The following is a 16,146-nucleotide window of genomic DNA, read 5'->3' on the forward strand; positions in this document are numbered from 1 at the left end:
AATGTTTACCTGATTACATTTTTCCCTTTTGTGGTCATTACGTGAATATCCAATAACCCAGACTTCCTATGAGATTTAAGATAGGCATTTGCCCAGTCTTGAATAAGCCAAGAAAAAAATAATTTTTCCACCTTCTCCTCCTTTCCACTTTTATTTAGTACATTTAAGAATTCAGCTTGAGAAGGGCTCCTGGGTGGCACAGTCGCAGAGTGTCCCACTCTTGGTTTTGGTGCAGGTTATGATCTCAGGGTTATGATCTCAAGGTGGTAAGATGGAGCCCCAGTGGCTCAGTGCAGGGAATTTGCTTAAGACTCTCTCTCCCTCTTCCCCTCCCCCACCACCCTCCTCCCCTGCCCTTCTCTCTCTCTCTCTCCTCCTCAAATACATAAATAAATCTTAAAAAAAAAAAAAAAAGTCAACGTGAGAAAGATAGAGACTTTGAAAACAACAGGGTTGCTCTCATAGCCTTTGTTCTACCCACTGGGTATATCATGACCTCCCACTTTGGTCAACAGGATGGAAATGAGCTCTAGAAATGGTACTTGGCAAGTACACAAACATGGGCAGGGGTGTCTCCTACAAATGTTGCTTGTAATCCAACAAATAGTGACTTTGAGACTTGAAAGCTTCAATGAGAGACTAGAGTTAAAATCTAAAAGCCACTTAGAGTTCAAGGAATTTTTTCCTTCAAAGGCAAAGCAAAGTTAAATTAAAGGGTTCTGAGTGTGATGTTTTTAAAAAGACTTATTTTTTGTAGCTAGTTTAGGGCATAGTTTTGTCTACGATTATAGACACTACCTTCTAATCTTTTTTCCTCCATAATCCTAGGCTGTTTTTATGACACAAGGGCAAGAATTTCCAGAATTAAAGGGCTTTTTGTGTCCTTTTGTAGTAAAACACTGTATTCTTCCCATAGTAATGAAGCAGTCACAAAAATGATCCCACTTGTAAGATAAATATTTGGATAATTAGAGTGGTTTTTAAAAGAACTATTCCACACAAGAATATAAACAAGAAAATGTTTCTTTAGTGAATAAAAATACTCTATCAAGAGAGCACAAATTTTTATAAAATATTTGAAAAATATTTTTTAAAAGATATTTGTTCTATAGGAAGTAACATTTTTGGAAAATCATGAAAAATAGGTCACTTCAAATTATAAACAAGTAACTTTGTACTAAGTTTATCAGCTAGAAAATGAAGAGAAAAATGGACTATTAAGGGAAAATTTAGGAGGCCAAACTAGATCATTTAGATCCTCCAAATTCATTATAATTGCATTTACTTAAATTAGCAGGATAATGACCAGTTTTTAATGTATTTTTACATTTTATCTTATTTTTCAAAGATTTTATTTATTTATTGGACATTGAGAGGGAGCATGAGCAGGGTGGGGAGGGGCAGAGTGATGAGAGAGAGAAGCAGGCTCCCTGCTGAGTAAGGAGCCCCATGGGAGGTTTGATCCCAGGACCCCAAGATTATGACCTCAACTGAAGGCAGATGCTTAACTATTTTTTGTTAAGATTATAAAACTTCTAAATGAACAAATCAAACTAATCATTTGGCCCGTACCTACCCACCGAAATGCTCTGAGGTTAGCAAGTCTAAAAACTAAGCTCTGAATTAGCCTGTGTACATGAATTGATGCTTCATGCTATGTGTTCCCTCGTATTTTCCAATGCTTGTGTGTGAACTAAATGGACTCGGTGTTTTAAAAGTTTTGGAAAGCTAACCAGAAAGCGTACCTATAAAGTAGTCAAACCATTGTGATTGTACATATATATCAAAAGTATTAAATAAGTAGATTTGGAAGAACAATCAAGTTACCTGTGAAATGAACAGGAGACTTCTATTCGCAAACATGAAGTCACGGCATATTATGATTGGTTTTCTACTCCTTACGACATACGTTTTCAGTTTTACTCCCTTCTTTTCTCCTCTCTCCTCTCCTCCCCTCCCTTCCCCTCCCCTTCTCTTTTCTTCATCCCCACCCGCCTCTCACTTCTCTTCTCTACTCCCTTCTCTTCATCTTACCTCCCTCCTTTCTCTCTTTTCTTTCCTTCCCACACTCTTTTCTTCTAAGAAAAATATAGTGAGTCCATGCTATGTGCTGAGTATTGTACTAGTGGCACGGACATATAATGGCAATTTGATATTGTAAGTTGAAAGACTTAGATGGACAACTGGGAAACTAAATGAGGAACTACAGTAGTGTCAAATAATTATAATAATCAGCAAGTATTTTCTGTGCCAATGCTGTTCTAATCACTTTACTTGCATTATCTAATTTATCCTGTAGTATTTATTGCCTGCCCTCTCCTACAGAAGGTGGAAATGAGGCCCTGAGGAAGTTAAGTAACTTGGGCTGGGGTGTAGAGCTAGGAAGTGGTGGAAATGCCAGTCAAATGTGGGGAGTGTGACTGCAGAACCGTAGTCTTAACGGTTAAACTGTACCACACAGAAGAGAAATTCTTTAGTTGAAGAGAAGGGAGGGGCGCCTGGATGGCTCAGTTGGTTAAGCATCTGCCTTCGGTTTAGGTCATGATCCTGGAGTCCTGGATCCCCGACTGAGCCCTATCATTGGGCTCCCTGATCAGCAGGGAGTCTGCTTCTCCTTCTGCCCCTCCCCCAGCTCATGCTCTTTCTCTCTCTCCCTTAAATAAATAAATAAATAAATAAATCTTAAAAAAAAAAAAGGCAAGACCTATACTTTAAAAAAAAGAGAGAAGGGAGAAAATTAAAGAGTTTGGTTGGTTTATTTTGACCATAAAAACAACAAAATATTTTTCTGTGTGTTTTATATAGATATAATTTTAATCTAGCTTAGCAGTGAACCTTTCATCTTGATTATATGGTTACTCTGGGTTGTTTTACTAGGGTTTAGTTCGTAGTTTTTTTTTTTTTTTTTATGTATGGGATTCTGCCTGGCTTGAAATCATGCTCCAAATTTTGACTGCAGGACTAGGAGGTGTCTTGGCTGCAAACTAGAGTGATCAACTAAACCTTCCAAATGAATTGCTTTTCAAACAGGTTTGGCAAAGGATATGTGTTTAGTGAAGATAAATGTCATGTCTAAGCATTGGGAGAGTGTTCCCTTAGGAGAGATGGTTAATATTGCACAACTAGCATTTCCCATGGCAATTTCGAGATAAATAAGGGAATCTTTCAGTTTGGGAATTGATGTGCTATCTACAATTACAGCCCTATCCAAGAGCTCATATTTCAGATGCTAAAGATAGGTGCTTCAGTTACACAGTACATGTGTTGTAGGTGTATCAAATGGTTTCTAATTTTTTTCATATAGAAATGTGCCAAATAATTCTACAGGGGAAAAAAAAAAAGAGTTCTTTGTATAATTCAGTAACATCATTCGGTTCTTTATCGGATATACGTTTTACAAATATTTTCTTCCACTATGTGGCTTGTCTTCACATCGCCTTTCACAGAGCATAGGATTTTAATTCTAGTGAAGTCCGTTTATTGGTTATTTCTCTTATTGATTGTTCTTTTGGTTTTGTATCTAAAAAGTCATCTCCAGGGGTACGTAGTTTTGGTCGGTTAAACAATGAGCTCTTGATTTCAGCTCAGGTCATGATCTCAGGGTCATGGGGCTGAGCCCCTCATCAAGCCCTGTGTCAAGCTCTGGAATGAGCCCCATATAGAGCCCTGCATGGGGCTCTGCGCTCAGTGGGAAGTCTGCTTCTCTCCCTCCCTCTCTCTCAGATAAATAAATAAATCTCAAAAAGAAAGTCTTCTCCATACTCAAAGTCAATTAGGTTTTCTCCTATATTACCTCCTAGGAGTTTTACTGTTTTGCATTTTACATTCAGGTCTATGATCTATTTTTGGTTAATTTTTGTGAAGGGCATAAGGTCTGTATCTAGATTCTTTTTTTTTTTTTTTTGGTATGTGGATGACCAGTTGTACCATTTGTTGAAAAGATTACCTTGGCTCCATTGTCAAACATCAGCTGACTTTATTTATGTAGATCTATTTCTAGGTTCTCTGTTCTGTTCCATTGAAATATTTGTCTATTCTCTTCACCAATACCATGCTGTTTTGATTAATGTAGTTCTCTAGTAAGTGTTCAAGTCAAATAGTGCCAGTCTTCTGACTCTATTCTTCTCTTTCAAAATTGAGTTGGCTATTCTGGGTTTTGCTCTCCATGTACATTTTAGAATCAGTCAGTTGATACAACAAAATAACGTGGGGCTTCTGATTGTGACTGCATTGACCCTATTGTTCAAATTGGGGAGAACTGACATCTTGACAATAGTGAGTCTTCTTACACGTGAACATGGAATATCTCTCCATTTATTTAGTTCTTCTTTGGTATCTTTCATCAGAGTTTTGTATTTTCCTCACATAGATCTTGTACATATTTTGCTAAATTTATTTCACTTATTTCATTTTGGGGGGTGCTAATGTAAATGGTAATGTGTTTTAAATTCAAAATCCCACTTATTCATTGCTGGTATATAGGACAGCAGGTGACTTTTACATATAAACCTTATATCCTGAAATCTTGTTATAATCATTAATGGCTCCAGTAAGTTTTTTTTGTTGTTGGTGGTGATTATTTCATATTTTTCTACAGACAATCATGTCATCCCAGTCCCGGTTTCCACAGAGGTTTCTGCTCTGGTGAGTTGTAATTCTCTGTATCTAACTATCTGCCTCTCCAATTTTGGAGGGAGTGGCTTTGCCCTGTGACTTCATTTCTCTGAGGAATCTAAGAGGAGTTGTTGATTTTTCTGTTTGTTAAAGTTCTTGTTGTTAGGACCACGTGGCAACTTCTAAGTTCTTTATTTGCCAAACTAGAAATCTAGGTTTTCTCCTTACCATCTTTTCAACAGTTGATTCTTTCTCATATTTCACTGCAGTGGGTGTTTCTTTGTAAACCTTTGCAAATAACTGCATTCCTGTCACTATTAGAACTACATGTTCCGGGGTGCCTGACTGACTCAGTCAGTTGAGAATCTGACTCTTAATTTTGGCTCAGGTCATGATCTTGGGGTTGTGAGATCAAGCCCTGTGTCAGGCTTTGCACTCATCTCAGAGTCTGCTTGAGATTCTCTTCTCCCTCTGCCATTGCCCTGCTTGATCTCTCAAGTAAATTAATTAATTAAAAAAAACCTACATGTTCTAATAAATTTCTCCCTTTACTTATTAATTCACAATTCTAATGCCTCTCCAATGTTAGAGTGACTTTTAGTATAGACATTTGTGCTAGTGAGACATACTTATATTCAAATAGAAGTAAAAAATCACATTATAAAGCTACACAATATTTTGAACCATCTGCCACTTTGCCTTCCTATTTCTGTAAACACGGAATTTACTATAAAATGAGACATTTAATAAGGCCAGATGAAATTGTTATTATTTTAAACTGCAAATGAATGAAGACTCTCTATGTTTTTTTCTCCTACCCCAGGGTGGTGGGGGCAGGGGGTAGAGACAATTTTGATGTTAACTTGTTATTGCCAACAAGGAGATTTTGGTTATTTTAGCAGCATAGATAAAATGGCTAGTTTCCCAGAAGTTTTAATCTATCTTTTTAAAAAATAAAAGGTAGGAGCTCAACATATGTTCATAAAACCTTTTCAAACTAAATTGCCTTTTTAAAATGTTTGAATAAATAATAGTAGAAGAAATTTAAAATCCCCAAAGAGCATCCATTATAAATTATGTTTTTCCTAACCCCTTTGCCCAGAGGAAACCACTCTCACCAGTTTTCTTATAAATATTTCCAGAGATAGTCTATCAATATTATATTTTCACAAATGATGCTGATGATAATAATCACAAATGAAAACATTTATGCCGGACACTCTTCTAAGTATTTTACAGAAATTGATCTCTTTAATCCTCATACTAGTTGTATGAAATATGCTTAACCATATGATAGTATCTTTTAAAAATAAAGAAATGTTGGAACAGAGAGGTTGGGTAACTTGTACAAGGTCACACAGCTAGTTGAGAAGAGCTGGGATTTTACTCCAGGTAGCTGACTCCATACTATATTTTCTGCATCAGTATATTGTCTACATACTCAGAACACTGTTTTGGACCTTTCATCTTTCACTTAATATTTTACCTTGGAGGTAATTTCTATTAATATATTTAGAATTAATCCATTCTTTCTAGTGGCTAAATACTATTGTATTATATCAGTTCCCAACCTGGAACACTTGGCCATGTCTAAAGATATTTTTTGGTTGTCACAACTGGAAGGGAAGCCCACTACTGACATCTAGTAGGTAGAGTTTAAGGACATCCCTGACAGCAAAGAATTACTTGGCTCAAAATGTCAACAGTAAAATGCTGGGAAACCCTTCAGTATACAAATCAAACAGTAACAAATCATACAGTAACAAATCATAACACAAAATTGATTTTCATTACCTAATGAATATACTGGTGATCCAAAATGAGTTTGACTCTAGAGAAGATTGAGATCTCCTCATTTTTAGGTAGAGAGGACTGACCAGCTTTGCCAAGTCTCCTGTTCCTTCTGGAGCAGTTAAAAAGAGCTGCTGGAGTGGACCATCTATGAAAATAAAGTAATAATTCCTTAATGAGTATTATTTAGATAATTTATATTTTATTATTCAAAAACTTAAAAAGTAATAATATGTGTTTGTGGTAATTCAAATACTACTGAAGGATATAAAGAAAAAAGTAATTGCTGGTCTATATCAATTTCTTATGTATGCGCAAACATGTATATATGTATTTATTATAAGCATACCTATATAGCATTTTCCCACAACAATGAGCTCCTCCTACTTATCTAAACTTCCTTTCCCACCCTCACACTGCCATTCATCAGTTTATCAACCCAAGTCAACCCAAACAGATCAAACTCATTATTTTTAATCACCCTTTAATGTTATATACAGGTATACCAAAATTTATTCAGCTATTATACTACTCTGGCTCATTTAGATCATCTCTAGTTTTTACCATTAAATAATGCAGCAAATAGCATATTTATGTTTGCAACTTCTATAATTATCTCTCAAGGATAGATTCAACAAGGTAGATCGATTAGGTTAGAGGATATGCCCATTTTAAATTTGATAAGTACTGTCAGTGCATATGATTGCCTATTTGCTCACAGTCTGCTGAAAAAAAATTTTTTTTTACTGAATGACTGAAAAGAATTATAAATGAATAATGATAGAGACACAAATAATTATGGTACTGCAATAGATGAATTCTCATATGGGTATTAAGAGATGGATTATTGTATAAATACTAACATGTGAAGTGCAGAGAAGGATTTACAACATGAAAATGTTTACAATACCAAGGGTAAAAACTAGAATGCTTTCTATGTAAAATTACATATGCATAGGGTTGAGAAATGGAAGAGTACGTGAACAAGTGAAGACAGTTTGAGTGATAGAAGTAGAGATAATTTTTTCTGTTTTTGTTCTTTGGTATTCTTATGTTGTTGTACAATAAATGCAATAAAAATGTGAACATTTAAATAATTAAGAGGCAAGATCAATATAAAACTTTTATCATATTTATTGGCTTTTCTCAATCTAGCCTTAATTTGCTATTTATCCCTTCCAACAGTCTCATGTTGTTGGGACTAGGTGCTTTAAAAAGATGATCTTTCCTTCATAGAGAATGGCATCATGCTGAAAAATATCACTGGCACATCACATTTTGAAAATTAATGGTAGGTGCCAACCCAATAGATTGAGTACAGTCTCTTGAATTTGGACAAATGTTCATTTGTCTAAATTTCCTTTTTGCCCAAGTAGGTCATAAAATGTGACTTTCGGGCGCCTGGGTGGCTCAGTGGGTTAAGCCGCTGCCTTCGGCTCAGGTCATGATCTCAGGGTCCTGGGATCAAGTCCCACATCGGGCTCTCTGCTCAGCAGGGAGCCTGTTTCCTCCTCTCTCTCTCTGCCTGCCTCTCTGCCTACTTGTGATCTCTCTCTGTCAAATAAATAAATAAAATCTTTTAAAAAAAATAAATAAAATGTGACTTTCATTCATTTTCTTTTCTTCTGTAAGTTTTAATGATAAAAGCCAAAGTTTCGAAGATGATAAGATAGTAGAATTATGATAAGAAAAGTCTTTGTTCCTCTTGAAGCAGGTTTTGAAGGACAGGAAGACTTGGGTCTGGTCCAGAAGAGATGGGCCGAAGTATTCAGGCAAGAGCTTGACCTAAAGGATGAAAGCAGGCATGGCCCAGGGTATGTATGCCTGGTTCTGAGAGAGCCATCCAACTTTACAGGAGTTGCCCACTGTGATGTAATGGAAAATAAGGTTAGATAGGTAGAGGGCAGGGAAGGAGAAGAACAGGCACTGAAAGCCAGAGAGAAAAGAGTTTGTATTGAATGCATTAAATTGGATTGATTGAAATAAGGAGACACCGAGATCCTCAGCCAGGAAATGAGAAAAAGTGAACAGTTGTTATCTTTGCAAGGATGGAAAGGAATGTTCTTATTTAATTCTGGAGTAGGGGCAAGAGGGGCAAAACAGCATTTTGTCTCATTGCTTTAAATTGTTTTTAGTCACCAAGTTTGTTTTATTCTAATCTCCAAATAACACTGAAAGAATATATGGATTTGGTGGTTGGTTTTGTTTTAGATTTTATTTATTTGTTTGACATGGAGAGAGAGATCACGTGTAGGCACAGGGGCAGGCAGAGAGAGAGGGGGAAGCAGGCTCTCTGCTGAGCAGAGAGCCCAATGCAGGGCTCGATCCCAGGACTTGACTTGAGCCCAAGACAGAGGCTTAACCCACTGAGCCACCCAGGCGCCCCTGGTGGTGGTTTTTTTGTTTGTTTATTTATCAAATGCAATCATGGGTTAAAATATGTTGAGAAACACAGAATGTAAGCCCATATATTGCTACTTTCCACTAATTAAAATAAGGGAATATAATACGAATAGTTTTCTTGACAGTTAAATTTTTCAAAAATGACCCACCTCTCCCTGTGCCCCGACACCCATCAGTTTCTGATCCTTACCGTATGTCTTCTGGGATTTACCTTTCTACATAAGAGTTCTATATTTATGATGCTCTATCTTGATATAGTATTTTATATGTGATTAACTGATCTTTTTACATTGATAAATGAAGATATAGCTCTTATACAACTACCCTGCTTCCCCTCCTTCCCAATATAATTGGATGGTAGGTACAGAAAGCTCCAGTTCTGATATATATGATACAATAAAACATATTATATTATATATATAAATACAATCCTAATATAATTAAACGACCGATTTATCTGTATTTTATCCCATATTTATATTATTTTGGCTGTCTACATATTTTTCAGTGCTCAATCTAGTAGTATACCATGATTACTCTATCTTCTCTTTCCCTGGAGTTAATAACTGTCTCAATTATTCATTTTGGAGTCATCTAAATAAGTTTTCATATAACCCAATACTTGTCAGATAATCTGAATTCCATTTTTAGTTTATTTTCAGAAACTTTTGCTCTCCTGCTTCAATCTTGACTGATTGTTTTCTGGCCCCATTTTATGAATTGTTACTCTTCACTTTTGTTTGCTATTATACTGGGAAATTCCCTCACCCTCTTCTCTGTTGGATCCTTTGTTTTGGGAATTGTTTTCTTCTTTGAGGTTTTTTCTCTATTTGTTTGAGACTCTGAGCGCCTAAGAATGGCTTTGAGTCTGCACAAAATGGCCATTCAGTTTCTGCAAGAAAGAGACTGGAGTCTTGTACCTGGCTGCAGGTGTTTAGGGACCCGGAGAGAGAACGAGGGCTAGTAATGGGTGAGGATGTGCTTCTTTGATAAATACATGGACTTCTACTTAATCTACCTATTTTTAGCCCCTCAGCTCCCCTGGAGTTTTCTGTACCTACTGTCCTTAACCTCAGAATCTTTTTGATTCAGGCTCCGCAGGAATCAATCTTAAGTCTGAAATGGGAGGGGAAGTCACCAGGCTCTTTGAGATCTAAATGTCTCTTAGGCAGACTTTTGAACGATTCTCTTAATCCCGGATCTGCACCTCACATTCCCTTTCTGCACATTCTCAAGTTTTGCAGGTTGGTTCTCTTTCTTCTTGCTGAAGATCTTCTAAGTCAACAGCTTTCCATCCTCCAAAGCATATTGATGTTTCCTATTCTCTGTGTCTTCTTTCCTGTTTTTTCTTTATATATATATTTTAGGCCTATATATTTTAAATATGATTATTGTCACTTTAATAGGCTTCCAGGAGAGAATGGAAGCGATGCATTCTGTTCACCCTATTGCATCAGAAATCTCCATTTCTATTTAAAATCCTGTGATAGTACATTATTTTCTTTATCTTTCATTACGAAATTATCTTTCAAAGATAATTTTGGCAGAAATATTAAGTAATGCATTTTTTAATCATGAGGATTGAAATAAGAATAATATTATCATTCTTTGAGCTGCCTTTGAAAATGTAATTTTTAGTTGTTCACACGTGACTTTTTATCTTTCTCTTGAAAATCTTTTCCTTTCCCCAGTGCCTCCCCATGATCGGTTTATCAATTGATTCAACTACAACATTCTTAAGTCTCTGCAAGGATCATCCCTCCCCATATTCTCCAATTCCTCTAAAACTGCATTTCTCAGTAAATTTACATTTGTTATTATAACTTCCCTCTTTAGTTATATTTCCAGAGAATACAGTGGCTGATATAAAACTGACAAAGTAAAAACAAGGCAATGGTTGGGTTACTAATTTTTGTACATATAACTCCAAGAATTTTATAATGCATTTTTAAAAAAATCCCCAACTTTAATATTATGTATGTCTGCCTTCATCTCTGGAATTATCTGTGTATTTATAGTTTATGAAGAAAGAAAAGGAGAAGTCATGGATAAAACTGTGTTAATGAATATGTGTTTTACCAATATAAAAATAAGGTGATAATAGTTTATATATAATTTAAATAATTAACATTTAAGAAATTAAACACCAAAGCAAGTAACCAAAAGCACCTTCTAGGTACCAACAGCTAGAATAGTCGTTCTTTGGCAATATTTCTAGTGACCAAGGATGACAGATTATCTCTATATGCTATCTAAATGGAAAAATAGTTGAGGTTTGACATGGCCAACAATTGGTATTGTTGATTTCTTCATTGAATTGACTGTTAGTAATGTATAAACATCATCAAATTTGCTATATTGTTCACAGTTGATGAGTTTAGTTACATGTGTGAGGAGCTTAAGCTAGCTCTGTGTATACATATATATATGTATACACACACACACTCTTTTATAAAGCCATTAATATTGAAAAATGAAATTTTAAATCCACTACAGACTTGCTTATACAAGCTCCTCTGTTATATCCCTTACAGCAGAGTCACCCTGAAATACAGTGGTTGCTCAATACATATCTGCTTGCCTTTTTTTTTTTTTTTTTTTTTTTTTTGCAATCTGTTCAAGGCTTTTGGTATATAAAAAGTAGCTAAGCCATAAGGGAATTCTTCCAAACAGGGAGTACATATATCATGTAAGAATTATTTTTTATGTGCTGCAAAAAAAGTCAGGAGTGGATTCACTTATTCTGCACTGGGAAAAGCATTTTTCTGCTAGGTATGCTCTCATACACAGCCTCTAATTAATCTACTAAATTATCTGCTCACTTTTTATCTTCCACCTCCTATAAATAGTCTCCTTTCTCAGAACTTCAAATAAAAGCAAGCTAACTGCTTAGGCAGGATGCCCTGACCAGTTAAACCAGCCTCACTCTTAGCATACTTCTCTGCTTTGTTGACCTTCCTCTAGACCATCTAACATAAATATCTGTCTTTTTCCAAGTCTTACTTCCAGATAATGGAGACTGGTTTGGAAAAAGGATACATAAAACTCATTGGCTCTGTAATTATTTGGGGGATTTCCAATATGAACTCGATTTTGCTCCCTAGATACCCTCCTTCCCAACTGGCCATGTAGACAATGTGAAACCTCTATCGCTTTAACCAAGCTTGTGACTGTTGACACACTTCCCTTATCTCTGCCCTATCAGAGGAAACAAAAAAGCAGCTGCCACTTAATGAGCACTGACTTCCAAGTGCTTGCAACCCAACTACACAGTGGGTCTCTTATTCCCCTTTTGTAGGTGAGAGAAGTGAACTTCATGGAGGAAAAGAAGCATGCTCAAGGGCACTCAGATCATACACACACAGAGCTCATCAGATAGCTCTGATTCATGCCTTATTATGTTTTGTCTTTGTTTTCCCTTTTATTATCTTCTAAAAGATGCTATTTGCAGCACCAGGGTGGCTCAGTGGGTTAAGCGTCTGCCATCAGCTCAGGTCATGATCTCAGGGTTCTGCGATGTCCAGTCCCACATCAGGCTCTCCGCTCAGCAGGGAGCCTGCTTCCCCCTCTCTCTCTGCCTGCCCCCCAGGTCTACTTGTGATTTCTCTCTCAGTCAATAAATTAAAAAATCTTTAAAAAAATGCTATTTGATTGGGACAAAAAAGATATACTATATATTATTGTTAAAACTAAATAATGAAATGAATGCCCACAATCTCATCGTTTAATTTAGGAACTGGAACATAGTCCTGTTGCATCTACGTGGGTTCTTCTCTCCCCCACTCTCTGGCCTCTCCTCCCTCCCAGAGGTTTTGTATTTATCATCCCCTTGCTGTTCTTTAGCTTTTTAAAAAATTTTTTATTATTTAGTTTTTTGTTCTTTAGCTTTTTGTTTCAAGAAAATTCAAAGCACAGAAAAGTTTTAAAAAGCTTACAAAAATTCCTGTGTACCCCTCAACCGATTCAGCAATGATCTGATTCACTGTATTTGTTTTCTCATTCTCTTTCTCTTATGCATATTGTTGTCTCTGAAGCATTTGAGAATAAACCGCAGATAGCATGCTCATTTGCCTCCAAGTACGTGAGTGTATGTTTTCTCAACATGAGAATTGAAAACAGTTATCAAAATCAGAAAATTTAACACTGCTTACATTACTCTATGATCTACAGTGTACTTTCACATTTCATCGGTTACCCTGATAAAAATATGCTTTATAGCTGTCCCGCTCCACCCCTCGCACAGCCCACACCCCCACCACGGGATCCAGTCCAGGGTCACATATTACGTTGTCTCCAATCTCACTTGATCTGGAACAGTTCCTCAGGGTTGGTGTTCTCTGACCTTCACATTTTTCAACGGTTAGGCCAATTATTTTGTGACTGTCCCTCGGTGTGGGTTTTCTTCATAGAATGTTTCTTCATAATTAAATTTAGGTTGTGTGTTTTTGGCAGGATCATTATGTTAGTGAGGTCATGTCCTTTTCAGTGCAACACACAGGAAGTCCATATGTCATTTTTCTCCATTTTTTGGCGATGGCAACTTGGATCAGTTGGATAAGGTGATGTCCTCCAGGTTTATCCACTTTAAAAGCACTATCTTCCCCCTTTGGAAGTAGTAAGTAAGTTGTGGAGACGTCTTTGAGACTATGTAACTATCCTGTTCATCCTCAAATTTCAACCCAATAGTTTTGGTATCCATTGACAATTTTGTCTGAGTCAATGACTACAATGCTTGCCAAATGGAGATTTTCTACCTCCATAATTCCTGCATGAGATTCTGCTATAAGGGAAAGCTTTTCCTTCTTCTTGGCTTATTTATTTATTATCAGTAGAAACTCATCTGTTTATTTAATCTAAGCTTGAACTTTCATCGCTGATCAGCATGGCCACATATGTCATAAATCAACTTTCCACGTGTTCCTGGATCTTTCTGGGCTCTCTTGTTCAGCTGGTCATTTGGTCTTACCTTTGCCAAAGCAACATTATCAATTATCATGACTTCACCATCAGTTTCAGTGTCTGGTTGGCCAAGTTCCCTCTTTTTATTAAGGAATGCCTTGGATATTTCCCCTTGCCATATAAAAAATCAGTATCAGCTGTCATGTTTCACAAAAACCTCTGTTGAGGGACGGCTGGGTGGCTCAGTTGGTTGGACGACTGCCTTCGGCTCAGGTCATGATCCTGGAGTCCCGGGATCGAGTCCCGCATCGGACTCCCAGCTCCATGGGGTGTCTGCTTCTCCCTCTGACCTTCTCCTCGTTCATGCTCTCTCTCACTGTCTCTCTCTCAAGTAAATAAAATAAAATCTTTAAAAAAAAAAACAAACCTCTGTTGATATTTGGAATTATCTTAGTTCTGCAGGCCAATCTGGAGAGAATTCATTCTTATTGTATTATTTATATTTACATGAATATTAGTAATATGTATTATGATATATATAACCCAAAGTCACCCAGTAAGTACATTTTTGTAACTTAAGTTTTGTTGTAAACATCTTCTGTTGTCAACACTTATTTAATACATTTAATTTAATATGTTTAATTATGAAATAGAATACATTTATTTCTTTAACTGAATTAATTTAATATATTCCACCATATAGAATACACTATATTCCCCTCAATAAATCACCCTTTAGTGGACATTTTTGGTGGGGTTTTTGTTTGGTTGTTTTGTTTATTGCTGCTATTCTAAGCAATGACTCAATGGTAATAACTGCTAAATTCTGTAGATATCATTATGTCCAGGTGAAGACCCTGTAGCTCCTCAGATTTAAGTGACCCACAAACTGCTGGTGGCTGGAAAAGCAGGAAGGAGCTAAATCACGATCTATCCTGGGTCTGCGCTTGACAGAGTAGGAGACCCCGGGGGCCTTCCACTCCCACCTCCGCAGCTCAGTGATGTGGGGTTCAGGGAAAGTTACTTCACCTCAGGTTCCTCATCTGCAGAACAGGGTAACCCCTATCTCAGAGGGATGTGCTGAAGACCACAGGAGCTAATGTATTTGGTCCTTACCCTAGCACATCATTTTTTAAAAACAATTATTTATTTATTTGACAAACAGAGATCACAAGCAGGCAGAGAGAGAGGAGGGAAGCAGGCTCCCTGAGTAGAGAGCCCAATGCGGGGCATGATCCCAGGACCCTGGGATCATGACCTGAGCCAAAGGCAGAGGCTTAACCCACTGAGCCATCCAGATGCCCCACATAATGTCTTTTTAATTCAAATTTTAGTTAGTGAATATACAGTGCAATATTGGTTTCTGGAGTAGCATTCAGTGATTCATCAGTGATTCATACAATACCCTATACCCATCACAAGTGCCCTCTTTAATACCCATCACCCATGAGCCCATCCCCAACCCACCTCCCTTCATCAACCCTTGGTTTATTCTCTATCATTAAAAGTCTCTTACAGTTTGTTTCCCTCTCTCCTTTTTTTCTTTCCCCCCTTCCCATATGCTCATGTTTTCTTTATTAAATTCTACATATGAGTGATGTCATATGGTATTTGTCTTTCTCTGACTTATTTCTTAGCATAATACATTATAGCTCTATTCATGTTGTTGCAAATGGCAAGGTTTCCTTCTTTGGGGTGGCTGAGTAATATTCCATTGTGTGTGTGTATATATACTGGACCTCTTTTTTTTTTTTTAAGGTTTTATATATTTATTTGACAGACACAGCAAGAGAGGGAACAGAAGCAAGGGGAGTGCGAGAGCGAGAAGCAGGCCATCCACTGAGCAGGAAGCCTGATGTAGGACTCGATCCTAGGACCCTGGGATCATGACCTGAGCTGAAGGTGGACACTTAACCGACTAAGCCACCCAGGTGCACCTATACCACCTCTTCTTTATCCATTCATCTGTTGATGGACATTTATACTCTTCTCCATAATTTGGTTATTGTTGATAATGCTACTGTAAACACTGTGGTGCATGTAAGCCTTCAAATCTGTAGCTTTATATCCTTTGGCTAAATACCTAGCAGAGCAACTGCTGGGTCATAGAGTAGTTCTATTCTTAACTTTTTGAGGAACCTCCATACTGTTTTCCAGAGTGGCTGCACCAGCTTGCATTCCTACTAACAGCGTTAAGAGTGTTCCCCTTTCTCCACATCCTTGCCAACATGTTTTTTCTTGCGTTTTTAATTTTAGTCATTCTGACAGGTGTGAGGTGGTATCTCATCATTGTTTTGATTTGTATTTCCCTGATGCTGAGTGATGTTGAGCATTTTTTCATGTGTCTGTTGGCCATCTGGATGTCTTCTTTGGAAAAGTATCTATTCATGTCTTCTGCCCATTTCTTAACTGGGTTATTTGTTTTTTGGGGTATGGAGT

The 16,146-nt window shown here is 37.0% G+C and overlaps 1 long non-coding RNA gene across 1 annotated transcript in view; it reads right to left on the reverse strand.

The window, feature by feature from the left end:
• Positions 1-6,413: 6,413 nt before the first annotated feature.
• Positions 6,414-16,146, reverse strand: part of LOC131829563 (uncharacterized) — a 37,218-nt gene continuing 27,485 nt past the window's right edge. The window contains exon 3 of the long non-coding RNA XR_009352909.1: positions 6,414-6,553. This is a non-coding gene — a long non-coding RNA (uncharacterized LOC131829563). The remainder of the gene's footprint in view (positions 6,554-16,146) is intronic.

The sequence above is a fragment of the Mustela lutreola genome, chromosome 1, assembly GCF_030435805.1.
Source record: "Mustela lutreola isolate mMusLut2 chromosome 1, mMusLut2.pri, whole genome shotgun sequence".
In the NCBI taxonomy this organism is placed as follows: domain Eukaryota; kingdom Metazoa; phylum Chordata; class Mammalia; order Carnivora; family Mustelidae; genus Mustela; species Mustela lutreola.